This window comes from Trachypithecus francoisi, unplaced genomic scaffold (assembly GCF_009764315.1).
Source record: "Trachypithecus francoisi isolate TF-2019V2 unplaced genomic scaffold, Tfra_2.0 Lachesis_group12, whole genome shotgun sequence".
NCBI lineage: Eukaryota > Metazoa > Chordata > Mammalia > Primates > Cercopithecidae > Trachypithecus > Trachypithecus francoisi.
The window spans coordinates 9961695-9973775 of NW_022681457.1; the positions used below are offsets into that span (position 1 = coordinate 9961695).

The 12081-nt window shown below is 47.8% G+C and overlaps 1 protein-coding gene and 1 long non-coding RNA gene across 2 annotated transcripts in view; one reads left to right on the plus strand and one right to left on the minus strand.

Moving 5' to 3' along the window:
- Positions 1-12081, plus strand: part of LILRB3 (leukocyte immunoglobulin like receptor B3) — a 250857-nt gene that overhangs the window by 160810 nt on the left and 77966 nt on the right. The gene's annotated exons all lie outside the window — the stretch shown is intronic.
- LOC117093704 lies at positions 927-4548 on the minus strand. The gene is made up of 3 exons (XR_004441207.1): positions 4304-4548; positions 2139-2244; positions 927-1066 (listed from the first exon to the last, which is right to left on the minus strand). It is a non-coding gene; the product is annotated as an uncharacterized LOC117093704 (long non-coding RNA).

Genomic DNA, 12081 nt, shown 5'->3' on the forward strand with positions numbered 1-12081 from the left:
GAAAATATAGCTTATTTGACAAACTATAGATTGAAAAAAGTGCCGTGAAGTCAAATGGCAGATTGATAGACTGGGGAACAGTGAGTGTGTCTGTGTGTGTGTGTGTGTGTGTAACAGTTGTGATGCAGAAATATATTATTATTATTATTTTTTTTTTTTTCTGAGACGGAGTCTCGCTCTGTCACCCAGGCTGGAGTGCAGTGGCCGGATCTCAGCTCACTGCAAGCTCCGCCTCCCAGGTTCCCGCCATTCTCCTGCCTCAGCCTCCTGCGTAGCTGGGACTACAGGTGCCGCCACCTTGCCGGGCTAGTTTTTGTAGTTTTTTTTTTTTTTTTTTTTTTTTTTGAGACGGAGTCTCGCTCTGTCGCCCAGGCTGGAGTGCAGTGGCCGGATCTCAGCTCACTGCCAGCTCCGCCTCCCGGGTTTACGCCATTCTCCTGCCTCAGCCTCCCGAGTAGCTGGGACTACAGGCGCCCACCACCTCGCCCGGCTAGTTTTTTGTATTTTTTAGTAGAGACGGGGTTTCACCGTGTTAGTCAGGATGGTCTCGATCTCCTGACCTCGTGATCCGCCCGTCTCGGCCTCCCAAAGTGCTGGGATTACAGGCTTGAGCCACCGCGCCTGGCCTTTTTTGTAGTTTTTAGTAGAGACAGGGTTTCACCGGGTTAGCCAGGATGGTCTCGATCTCCTGACCTCGTGATCTGCCCGTCTCGGCCTCCCAAAGTGCTGGGATTACAGGCTTGAGCCACCGCGCCCAGCCAGAAATATATTATTCTTAAAAGATACAATCTACAAAAGCTTTCATAAACTAAGAAAAAGACAACCCCTTTAAAAGTAATCAACTGAGATGAATATTCAATAAAGTAAAAATTCCAACATCAGTAAACAGACAAAAAGATTCAAACTCTAATAACTGGGAAATGTAGTTTGAAAGAATGAGAAACTACTCTTTTTCACTACCCAGATACAATAAAATTAACAAGAGTGGTGACGTCCTGGGCGGGCAAGGATCTGGAGGAACAGGCACTCAAAACACTTCTCCTGAGGCTGCGAACTGCCACTATCCCTTGAAAAAAAAAAAAAAATGTGCTTGTATGTGATCAGATCAAAACTGCATACACCCCATGTCCCAACAATCCTGCTTTTGGGAATTGATTTACAGAAAAAGACACACAGGCCTCTGAAGACTTATATTTAGAGCTGCCTGTTACAACGATACCACTTTGATCAGCTAAACCCTGAAAACAAACATCCAAAAAAAGAGAAGTCCGATAACTCACCTCACAGCAGGGCTCTTTCTGGAAGAAACCAGCTCTTGGCTGAGTTGAGGATGTGAGGGTAAAACCTGGCAGAGAGGTGCTATCAGAGCAGGGTGTGGCAGACGGCGGTGGCAGAGTGGACTGATGGAGAGGGGCCTGCACGGTGAAGGGCCCAGCTTATCCTTGAAGACACCCCTGAGCCACCAATCCTAGTCCTGCTTCTCACGACCTTCATGGATATGGGAAAGTCACTCGACCCGTTAGACCTTGGTTGCCTCTTTTTTTTTTTTTTTGAGACGGACTCTCGCTCTGTCGCCCAGGCTGGTGTGCAGTGGCGCAATATTGGCTCACTGCAAGCTCTGCCTCCCGGGTTCACGCCATTCTCCTGCCTCAGCCTCCCGAGTAGCTGGGACTACAGGCGCCCTCCTCGTCACCCGGCTAGTTTTTTTTTTTTTTTTTTTTTTTTTTTTGTATTTTTTAGTAGAGACGAGGTTTCACCGTATTAGCCAGGATGGTCTCGATCTCCTGACCTTGTGATCCCCCGTCTCGGCCTCCCAAAGTGCTGGGATTACAGGCTTGAGCCACCACGCCTGGCCTAATTTTTTTTTTTTTTTTGTATTTTTAGTAGAGACGAGGTTTCACCGTGTTAGTCAGGATGGTCTTGATCTCCTGACCTCATGATCCTCCTGCCTTGGCCTCCCCAAGTGTTGAGATTACAGGCGTGAGCCACCGCGCCCGGCCTTTGGTTGCCTCTTTGATCAAATGGGTATCACAAATCCAAAATTCCAGAATCCACAGATCCAAGGAGCTTCGAAGTCAAGCCATCCCCAAGCTCATTGGGCAAGAAAACCTGACCTGTGTTGGTGGGAGGTGACTTACAGACGTGACTGACCCCGCTCGGTGTGAACGTTCACATACTTCCCTGCAGAAAAGTGAACCAGGCTGCTGCACACTGCTGTGCTGAGCACTGAGGGTGCCGTGTGCCCTGTGGAGTAGAGATCATATTACCTTTGAAACTGAAAAATCCTGAATCCCAACACACACCTGGCTCCGAGGAGATCAGGTTGGTGCTTGGTGACCCACAGCGCCAGATGCTGGTGTCCAGCGTGGGGCCTGCCGCAGCTCCGTGCCTGTCAATCATTTCTACCTTGTGCGCTGCAAGGAGTGTTCAGAGGAAGCTTTGGATATGTGGGCTTGAGGTGGGGAATAAAAATCAACTGCAATTTCAGGGAGGGGTTCTGGGAGCCACATCCGTTCACTCACTTTTTCCTGACCATGTGGGCTGTCCGCCCCAGGGCCGGCCCTGCTGCCATGCTGACTTCTTTCCTCTCAAACACTGCCCTCTAGTGCCCCTGAGCCCATTTCCCAAGCACAGGCAACCGCTGACTGTTGGGCGGCTGCAAAGTACCTTGAGATTCAGCTGCTTGATCTCCCATGACAATGGGCCTGGGGGTGATCTTTTATCAAGAAGTTGGCCCCGGGCACCATGGTTCACGCTTGTGATCCCAGCACTACGGGAGGCTGAGGCAGGCGATCACCTGAGGTCAGGAGTTTGAGACCAGCCTGGCCAACACGGTGAAACCCCATCTCTACTAAAGATACAAAAATTAGCCAGGCGTGGTGGTAGGTGCCTGTAATCCCAGCTCTTTAGGAGGCTGAGGCAGGAGAATCACTTGAACCTGGGAGGTGGAGCTTGCAGTGAGCCGGAATCACACCTACTGCACTCCAGCCTGGGCAACAGAGTGAGACTCTATCTCAAAAAAAAAAAAAAAAAAAAAAGGCATTTTACCCAACCTTTACAAAAGGAAAATCCAGTGGTTATTTTTAGAATGTTACCTATGGGGGCTTCTACTCCGACCGAGATGGAGTCACAGAGTCTGGACTTGCTCTCCTTGCTGCAACGCCCCCCTCCAAAACAGAGCAAATACAAGAAAACAACAGTGGTCAAGACTCTCACAAGAAAATGATCCCTGAGGGATGGGAAACATCAAGAAATCAAGAAAAGCCCTAAAATTGCCACAGGGTCCTGTTACAAGTTTCCAGGCCATGGGACAGGGAGGGAACACTGAGGTGGAGCTGGGAGGACTCCGTGAGCAGAGGAGATGAAGCAGAGAGTCTGAGCTTTGTTCTTGAGATTTGTTTTGAGAATGCGATGTTCTTGAGCTTTGTTTTGAGAATGTGATGGCTCATGCCTGTAATCCCAGCACTTTGGGAGGCTGAGGCGGGCGGATCACCCGAGGTTAGGAGTTCAAGGTCAGCCTGACCAACACGGTGAAACCCTGTCTCTACTTAAAAATACAAAAAATTGGCTGGGCGCGGTGGCTCACGCCTGTAATCCTAGCAATCCTAGCACTCTGGGAGCCCGAGGCGGGTAGATCACCTGAGCTCAGGTGTTCCAGACCAGCTTTGCCAACATGGTGAAACCCTGTCTCTACTAAATATACAAAAAATTCGCCGGGTGTGGTGGTGAGCGCCTATAGTCCCAGCTACTTGGGAGGCTGAGTCAGGAGAATGTCTTAAACCCGGGAGGCGGAGCTTGCAGTGAGCCAAGATCATGCCATTGCACTCCAGTCTGGGCAGCACAGCGAGACTCCATCTCAAAAAATAAAAATAAAAATAAATTATCTTGGACTTCCAGCCTCCAGAACTGTGAGAAGTAAGTGTTTGTTATTTTTGAGTCACCAGTCCATGGTCCTCTGTTACTGCAGCCTGAATGCACTAGAATGCCAGGGAAAGAACCACCTGGAGGAACTGAAGGAAATTGTGCCTGAGTTCTGGGGACTCACACAGGGCTTGACAAGGCGCTGTTCCTACCGGAAAAACCTCATGATTGAAGGAACACTGGGGAGAGCACTGAGAAGGGTCTTACGTCACCTGCGGGGAATAGACGGTTAAACACTGTTCTGGCCCCACCTGAGAAATTTTCAAAGCAAAACCTGAAAGGATCGAGCTGCTTCCAGGTAACGCCACTGCATTCTCAAACCAAGCTCAAGAATATTTACAGGCATACAAAAGTAACGAGCGTCCGACAAGGTAATACTGACATTGTCTAGTATCCAATAACAAAGTCACCAAATATGCAACAAGCAGGAAAATAGGGCACATCGTGAGGATAAAATCATTCAACTGAAATGGGCCCGGAAGTTAGAATTAGTAGGTAAGAACATTAAAACCACTATTATAATGTACTCCATACGTTCAAAAAGTTCTTTACAGATATAGAAGATATAAAAAAAGCCCAAGTTGGGTATCAAGAGATAGAAATTACAATGTCTGAAAGAAATAACGCATTGGCAGCCGGGCGCGGTGGCTCAAGCCTGTAATCCCAGCACTTTGGGAGGCCGAGACGGGAGGATCACAAGGTCAGGAGATCGAGGCCATCCTGGCTAATACGGTGAAACTGTCTCTACTAAAAAATACAAAAAATTGGCCGGGCGCGGTGGCTCAAGCCTGTAATCCCAGCACTTTGGGAGGCCGAGACGGGCGGATCACAAGGTCAGGAGATCGAGACCATCCTGGCTAACACGGTGAAACCCCGTCTCTACTAAAAAATACAAAAAACTAGCCGGCGAGGTGGCGGGCGCCTGTAGTCCCAGCTACTCGGGAGGCTGAGGCAGGAGAATGGCGTGAACCCGGGAGGCAGAGCTTGCAGTGAGCCAAGATCACGCCACTGCACTCCAGCCTGGGCCACAGACCCAGACTCCATCTCAATAAAAAAAAAAAAAAAGAAAGAAAAGAAATAACGCATTGGCTAGAACAGCAGATTAGACATTGCAGGAAAAAAAAGATTCATGAACTGGAAGACAACATTAGAAACTGTCCAAATGAAACATTTTAAAAAATGATTTATTTATTTATTTTTTAGACAGGGTCTCACTCGGTCACCTAGGCTGAAGTGCACTGGCATGATCATGACTCACTGCAGCCTCAACCTCCCCAGCTCAAGCGATCCTCCCACTTTAGCCTCTCGAGTAGCTGGGACTACAGGCGCATGCCACCATGCTTGGCTAATTTTTTAATTTTAATTTTATTATTATTATTATTTTTGAGACACAGTCTCGCTCTGTTGCCCAGGCTAGAGAGCAGTGGCGTGATCTTGGCTCACTGCAAGCTCCGCCTCCCGGGTTCATGCCATTCTCCTGCCTCAGCCTCCCGTGTAGCTGGGACCATAGGCGCCCGCCACTACGCCCGGCTAATTTTTTTGTATTTTTAGTAGAGACAGGGTTTCACTGTGTTAGCCAGGATGGTCTCAATCTCCTGATGTCGTGATCTGCCTGCCTTGGCCTCCCAAAGTGCTGGGATTACAGATGTAAGCCACCGCGCCCGGCCCGTGCTTGGCTGATGTTTAAACATTTTCTGTAGAGATGAGGTCTCGCCATGTTGCCCAGGCTGGTCTCAAACTCTTGGGCTCAAATGATACTACTGCCTTGGCCTCCCAAAGTGCTGGGATTACCGGCATGAGCCACCATGCCCTGCCACAAAAGGAATGAATATATATATTTTTTAAATGGAAAGAACACTGGTGAGCCGTGGACATTCTAATATATGTGTAACTGGAGGCCCATAAGGAGAGAGAAAGGAACAGAGAAAGTGTTTAAAGAAACAGTAACCCCAAATTTCCCAAATTTGATACAAACTATAAAACCAAAGATCCAAGAAATTCAACACACCCCAAGCAGAAGAAACACAAAAACCAAGACACATCATAATCAGATTTCTTAAGACCAATAATAAAGAGAAAATCTTGAGAACAGCCAGATGAAAAACAAAAAGATTTTATAAACAGAAGAATAAAAATTAGGATGACACCAGATTTCTCACTGGAAACAATGTGAGAAAGCAGTGTAAGAAAATTCTTAAAAGTAGCAAAAGAAAAAAGTAGTCAACCTAGACTTCTATACTCATTGAAATTGTTTTTCAAAAGTGAAGACAAGGCCAGGTGCGGTGGCTCACGCCTGTAATCCCAGCACTTTGGGAGGCTGAGGCGGGTGTACCACCTGAGGTTAGGAGTTCAAGACCAACCTGGCCAACATGGTAAAACCCCGTCCCTACCAAAAAATACAAAAATTAGCTGGGTGTGGTGGTGGGCGCAGAGCAGAGATTGAACAGTATCATAAGGCTGGATGTGGTGGCTCAACGCCTGTAATCCCAGCACTTTGGGAGGCCAAGGCAGGCGGATCTCGAGGTCAGGAGTTCAAGACCAGCCTGGCCAACATGGTGAAACCCCGTCTCTACTAAAAATACAAAAAGGAGCTGGGTGTGGTGGTGCACACCTGTAGTCCCAGCTACTCGGGAGGTTGAGGCGGGAGAATTGCTTGAACCTGGGAGGCAGAGGTTGCAGTGAGTTGAGATCACGCCATTGAACTCCAGCCTGCATGACAGAGTGAGACTCTGTCTAAAAAAAAAAAAAAAAAAGAAAAGAACAGTATCATAAAAAATGCTGAAACCTCTCTCCACAAATGGTGCTAGAAAAAGTGGACATCAACATGCCGAAAATAAATAAATACAATCTAGACACAGACCTTAGTCTCTTCACAAAAATTAATTCAAAGTGGATCATAGACTTGAATGTTAAACGCAAAACTATAAAACTCCTAGAAGACAACCTAGGAGAAAATCTGGATGACTGGGTTTTGTGAATTTTTTTTTTTTTTTTTTTTTGAGACAAGACTCTCACTCTGTTGCCCAGGCTAGAGTACACTGGCAAAATCTTGGCTCACTGCAACCTCTGCCTCCTGGGTTCAAGTGATTCTCACGCCTCAGCCTCCTGAGTAGCTGGAATTACAGTTGTGCGCCACCACGCCCGGCTAATTTTTGCATTTTTAGTAGAGATGGGGTTTTGCCATGTTGGCCAGGCTGGTCTCAAACTCCTGGCCTCAAGTGATCCGCCCACCTCAGCCTCCCAAAATACTGGGATTATAGCTGTGAGCCACTGTGTCTGGCCATGATAAATTTTTTGATACATCAAAGGCGTGCTCCCTGAAAGAAACTTACAAGCTGGACTTTATTAAAATAATAATAAAAAAACCCTCTGCTCTTTGAAAAACATTTTTAATATGATGAGAAAACAAGCTGGGGCCTGGGATAAACTATTTGCAAGAGACCTATCTCATTAAGGACTGTTATCCAAGATATACAAAGGGCTCTGAAAAGTTAGTTAACAGGAAAACAATCTGATTAAAAAACAGGAAAAGAGGCCAGACATGGTGGCTTACACCTGTAATCCCAGCACTACAGGAGGCCGAGGTGGGCAGGAATTTGAGACCAGCCTGGCCAATATGGTGAAACCCCGTCTCTACTAAAAACACAAAAATTAGCCGAACTAGTGGCACGTGCCTGTAGTCCCAGCTACTCAGGAGGCTGAGGCAGAAGAATTGCTTGAACCGGGAAGCGGACGTTGGAGTGAGCCGAGATGGTGCCAGCGCACTCCAGCCTGGGTGATAGAGTGAGACTTTGTCTCAAAAAAAAAAAAAAAAAGGATTGTTTCTGGGTGTGTCTGTGAGGTGTTGCCAGCGGAGACTGACATTGGAGTCAGGGGAGTGGGAGAGGAAGACCCACTCTCAGTGTGAGTGGACACCATCCAGTTGGCTGCCAGCGTGGCTAGAACAAAACAGGCAGAAGGTGGGAGGGGCTGGCTAGCTGAGTTGTCTGGCTTTCATCTTTCTCCTGTGCTGGATGCTTTCTGTCCTTGGACATTAGACTCCAGGTTCTTTGGCCTTTGGACTCCTGAACTTCTCCCAGTGGTTTGCTGGGGACTCTTGGGCCTTCTGCCACAGACTGGCTGGCCATTGGCTTCCCTACTTTTGAGACTTTCGGACTTTGAGACATGACTGGCTTCTTCCTTCCTCAGCTCGAAGACGGCCTATGGTGGGACTTTGCCTGATGACCGTGTGAGCCAATTCTCCCCAGTGAACTCCCTTTCAATATCTACATATATCCTGTTAGTTCTGGCTCTCTGGAGAACCCTAATATAGATGGCAAATAAGCATAGGAAAAGATGTTCACCGTACGTCATTAGGGAACTGCACATTAAAACAAGACACCACTGGTCGGGTGTGGTGGCTCACGCCTGTAATCCCAGCATTTTGGGAGGCTGAGGCAGGTGGATCACGAGGTCAAGAGATCGAGACCATCCTGGCCAACATGGTGAAACCCCGTTTCTACTAAAAATACAAAAATTAGCCGGGCGTGGTGGCACACGCCTGTAGCTCCAGCTACTTGGGAGGCTGAGGCAGGAGAATGGCTTGAACCCGGGAGGCGGAGGTTGCAGTGAGCTGAGACCACACCACTGCACTGCACTCCAGCCTGGGAGACACAGTGAGACTCTGTCTCAAAAAGAAAAGACAAGACACCACTACATACCTATTAGAATGCCAAATCCAAAATGCCGGCACCGCCAAATGCTGGCAGAAATGCGGAGCGACGGAAACTCTCATTCATTGGTGTTGGCAATGCAGAATGGTACAGCTACTTCGGAGGACAGTGTGGCAGTCTCTCAGAATCCTAAACATACTCGTAGAACACCAACCAGCAACAGTGCTCCCCAGTACTTACACAGATGGGCTGAAAACTGTGCCCACAAAGAAATGTGCACGTGCATGTTTATGGCAGCTTTATTGATCATTGCCAAAAACTTGGAAGGAACCAAGATATCTGGCCGGGCGTGGTGGCTCAAGCCTGTAATCCCAGCACTTTGGGAGGCCGAGACGGGCGGATCACGAGGTCAGGAGATCGAGACCATCCTGGCTAACACAGTGAAACCCCGTCTCTACTAAAAAAAAAAAAAAAAAAAAAACAAAAACTAGCCGGGCGAGGTGGCGGCGCCTGTAGTCCCAGCTACTTGGGAGGCTGAGGCAGGAGAATGGCGTAAAAACCCGGGAGGCGGAGCTTGCAGTGAGCTGAGATCCGGCCACTGCACTCCAGTCCGGGCGACAGAGCGAGACTCCGCCTCAAAAAAAAAAAAGGAACCAAGATATCCTTCAGTAAATGTCTTAACTACATTCTGGTTGTTATAACAAAATACCATCACACTGCGTAGCTGAGGCAGGAGGATCACTTGAGCCTGGGAGGTTGAAGCTGCTGTGAGCTGAGATAGAGATCACGCCACTGCACTCCAGCCTGGGTGACAGAATGAGAGACCCTGTCTCCAAAAAAAAAAAAAAAAAAAGTACAGTTTTGGTTTTTGCTGTGGTTGGGCTCCTGGAGTGAGAACTCTGGATCCCAGCTGCAAGATGAGGAATCTGGAGCCAAGAGAAGGAAAATAATGAGTTTCCCAACTCATATGGCTGGTTAAGTAAAAGAGCTGGGATTACAACTCAGGTTTCCTGCCTCCGGAGTAGCTGGAATTCCAGGCATGCGCCACCACGCCCGGCTAATTTTTTTGCATTTTTAGTAGAGACGGGGTTTCACCATGTTGGCCAGGCTGGTCTCGAACTCCTGACCTCAGATGATCCACCTGCCTCAGTCTCCCAAAGTGCTAGGGTTATAGGCGTGAGCCACCGCACCTGGCCCACCCAAGATTATTAAAGTAAGTGTTCAGAAGCAACACCCTACTGGACAGGCGCAGTGGCTCATGCCTGTAATCCCAGCACTTTGGGAGGCGGAGGCGGGCGGGTCACCTGAGATCGGGAATTCGAGACCAGCCTGCTCGACACTGTGAAACCGTCTCCGTTAAAAATACAAAAATCAGCTGGGTGTGGTGGTGCATGCCTGTAATCCCAGCTACTGGGAGGCTGAGGCACAAGAATTGCTTGAACCTGGGAGGCAGAGGTTGCAGTGCGCTGACATCGTGCTACTGCACTCCAGCCTGGGCGACAGAGTAGTCTCAAAAAAAAAAAAAAAAAAAAAGATAAAATAATAGATTAAAAAAAAAGCAACCCCCTAGTGACTTCTTAGAGCAAATCATCACACAGTTGGGGTAAAATTCTGAAGTGGATTAAGGGAGGGGTGCTGGTTTGCCTGGATGGTACATAAACTTAGTCCTGGATTCGACCAAATATGTAACTGGACCACAGAAAAATTAGTACAGGGTGCATTAATCAGAGGCAACAATGTTTTGTACTTAAGTACACGGAAGACACCAAGAGAACAGTACTTTTCATGGTTAGACACATTTCTTAGGTATTTTTTCTATTTTGGGGTTCTTTTGGGATATAATTCGTCCTGTTTTCATAATTTTTTTTTTTTTTTTTACTGACATGTAAGATAAATGTATGTAATTGTGGGCTTAATTGTAATGTAAGAGTTTTCACATTTAAGTTCCAGTCATTTCATTTTATCGCTGTGTCTGTGTACAGAATGCTAAAAGAATAAGACATAAAAAATAAAAGTACAATTATAAACACCTCTTTTAAAAGGCAGAGAGTGTTCGCTTGGGCAAAAAAAAGTGAGATCCAACTACATGCTATCTACAAGAAACCCGCCCTAAATACAACAAGTAAAAGAAAGCTAAATGGAGTGTGGGTTCTGGCTTGGACTGTGGCATGTAAAGAACACATTGGAGGAAAAGGTGAAATCCCAGTAAAGTCTGGGATTTAGTTACACTAATGCATCCTGTCAGTATCTGTAACAAAGCACTTTTGTTGATGCTTCTGATGACAGCATCAGATGAAACTGGGCATAAAATATGCTGGACTGCGTATGATCTTTGCAACTTTTCTTTTTTTGGAGACAAGAGTTTCACTCTTTTTTTTTTTTTGAGACGGAGTCTCGCTCTGTCGCCCAGGCTGGAGTGCAGTGGCCGGATCTCACCTCACTGCAAGCTCCGCCTCCCGGGTTCCCGCTATTCTCCTGCCTCAGCCTCCGGAGTAGCTCGACTACAGGCGCCGCCACCTCGCCCGGCTAGTTTTTTGTATTTTTTTTTTAGTAGAGACGGGGTTTCACCGTGTTAGCCAGGATGGTCTCGATCTCCTAACCTCGTGATCCGCCCGTCTCGGCCTCCCAAAGTGCTGGGATTACAGGCTTAGGCTTGAGCCACCGCGCCCGGCCGACATGAGTTTCACTCTTGTTGCCCAGGCTGGAGTGCAATGGCGTAATCTCGGCTCACTGCAACCTCGGCCTCCTGGATTCAAGCGATTCTCCTGCCTCAGCCTCCGGAGTAGCCGGGATTACAGGTGCACGCGTCACCGCGCCCAGCTAATTTTTGTATTGTTAGTAGAGACAGGACTTCACCATGTCGGTCAGGCTGATCTTGAACTCCTGACCTCAGGTGATCCACCCCCCCTTGGCCTCCCAAAGTGTTGGGATTACAGGTGTGAGCCACCGCACCCGGCCTTGGCAAGGTTTTGAATAAATCCAAAATTATTCCGGAACAAAAAGTGTGGTACCAAAACGAAAACAAAAAACAAAAAACAAAACCCAAACGAAAACAAACGAAAACAACCCCCAGCCGACACACAGTAAAATAACGGAAAAAGATCTATGCTAGCACTAACAAAATAATACATACTTATGAAAATGGCATGTGCTTTTCAAGCTAAAAGTTCATAATGGTACAAAATAAGGAGGAAAACTGCCTCTGAAATCCTACCACTCGCTGTGACACAGTGACCGGTCCCTGCAGCGGACTGGATAATTTGTATCCGAGTCCTGGATGGAAACAGATGGCTCTCAAAAGGTGACGCGGAGTTCAGAGAAATGCCTATGTACAGATTTGGTCCAATGCCTCAGGCTGACCTCAGTGACCTTTGGGGGTCCGCTCCGCGCCCATCCTTACACACCTGTGACCCCACACACTTCCACCCCAGCGCCCCTGCCAATGCTACACCCATCCCCCTCCAATCGGGCCAGCTTCCAGCCTCCGTCCACCTGAACTCGCCGCGCC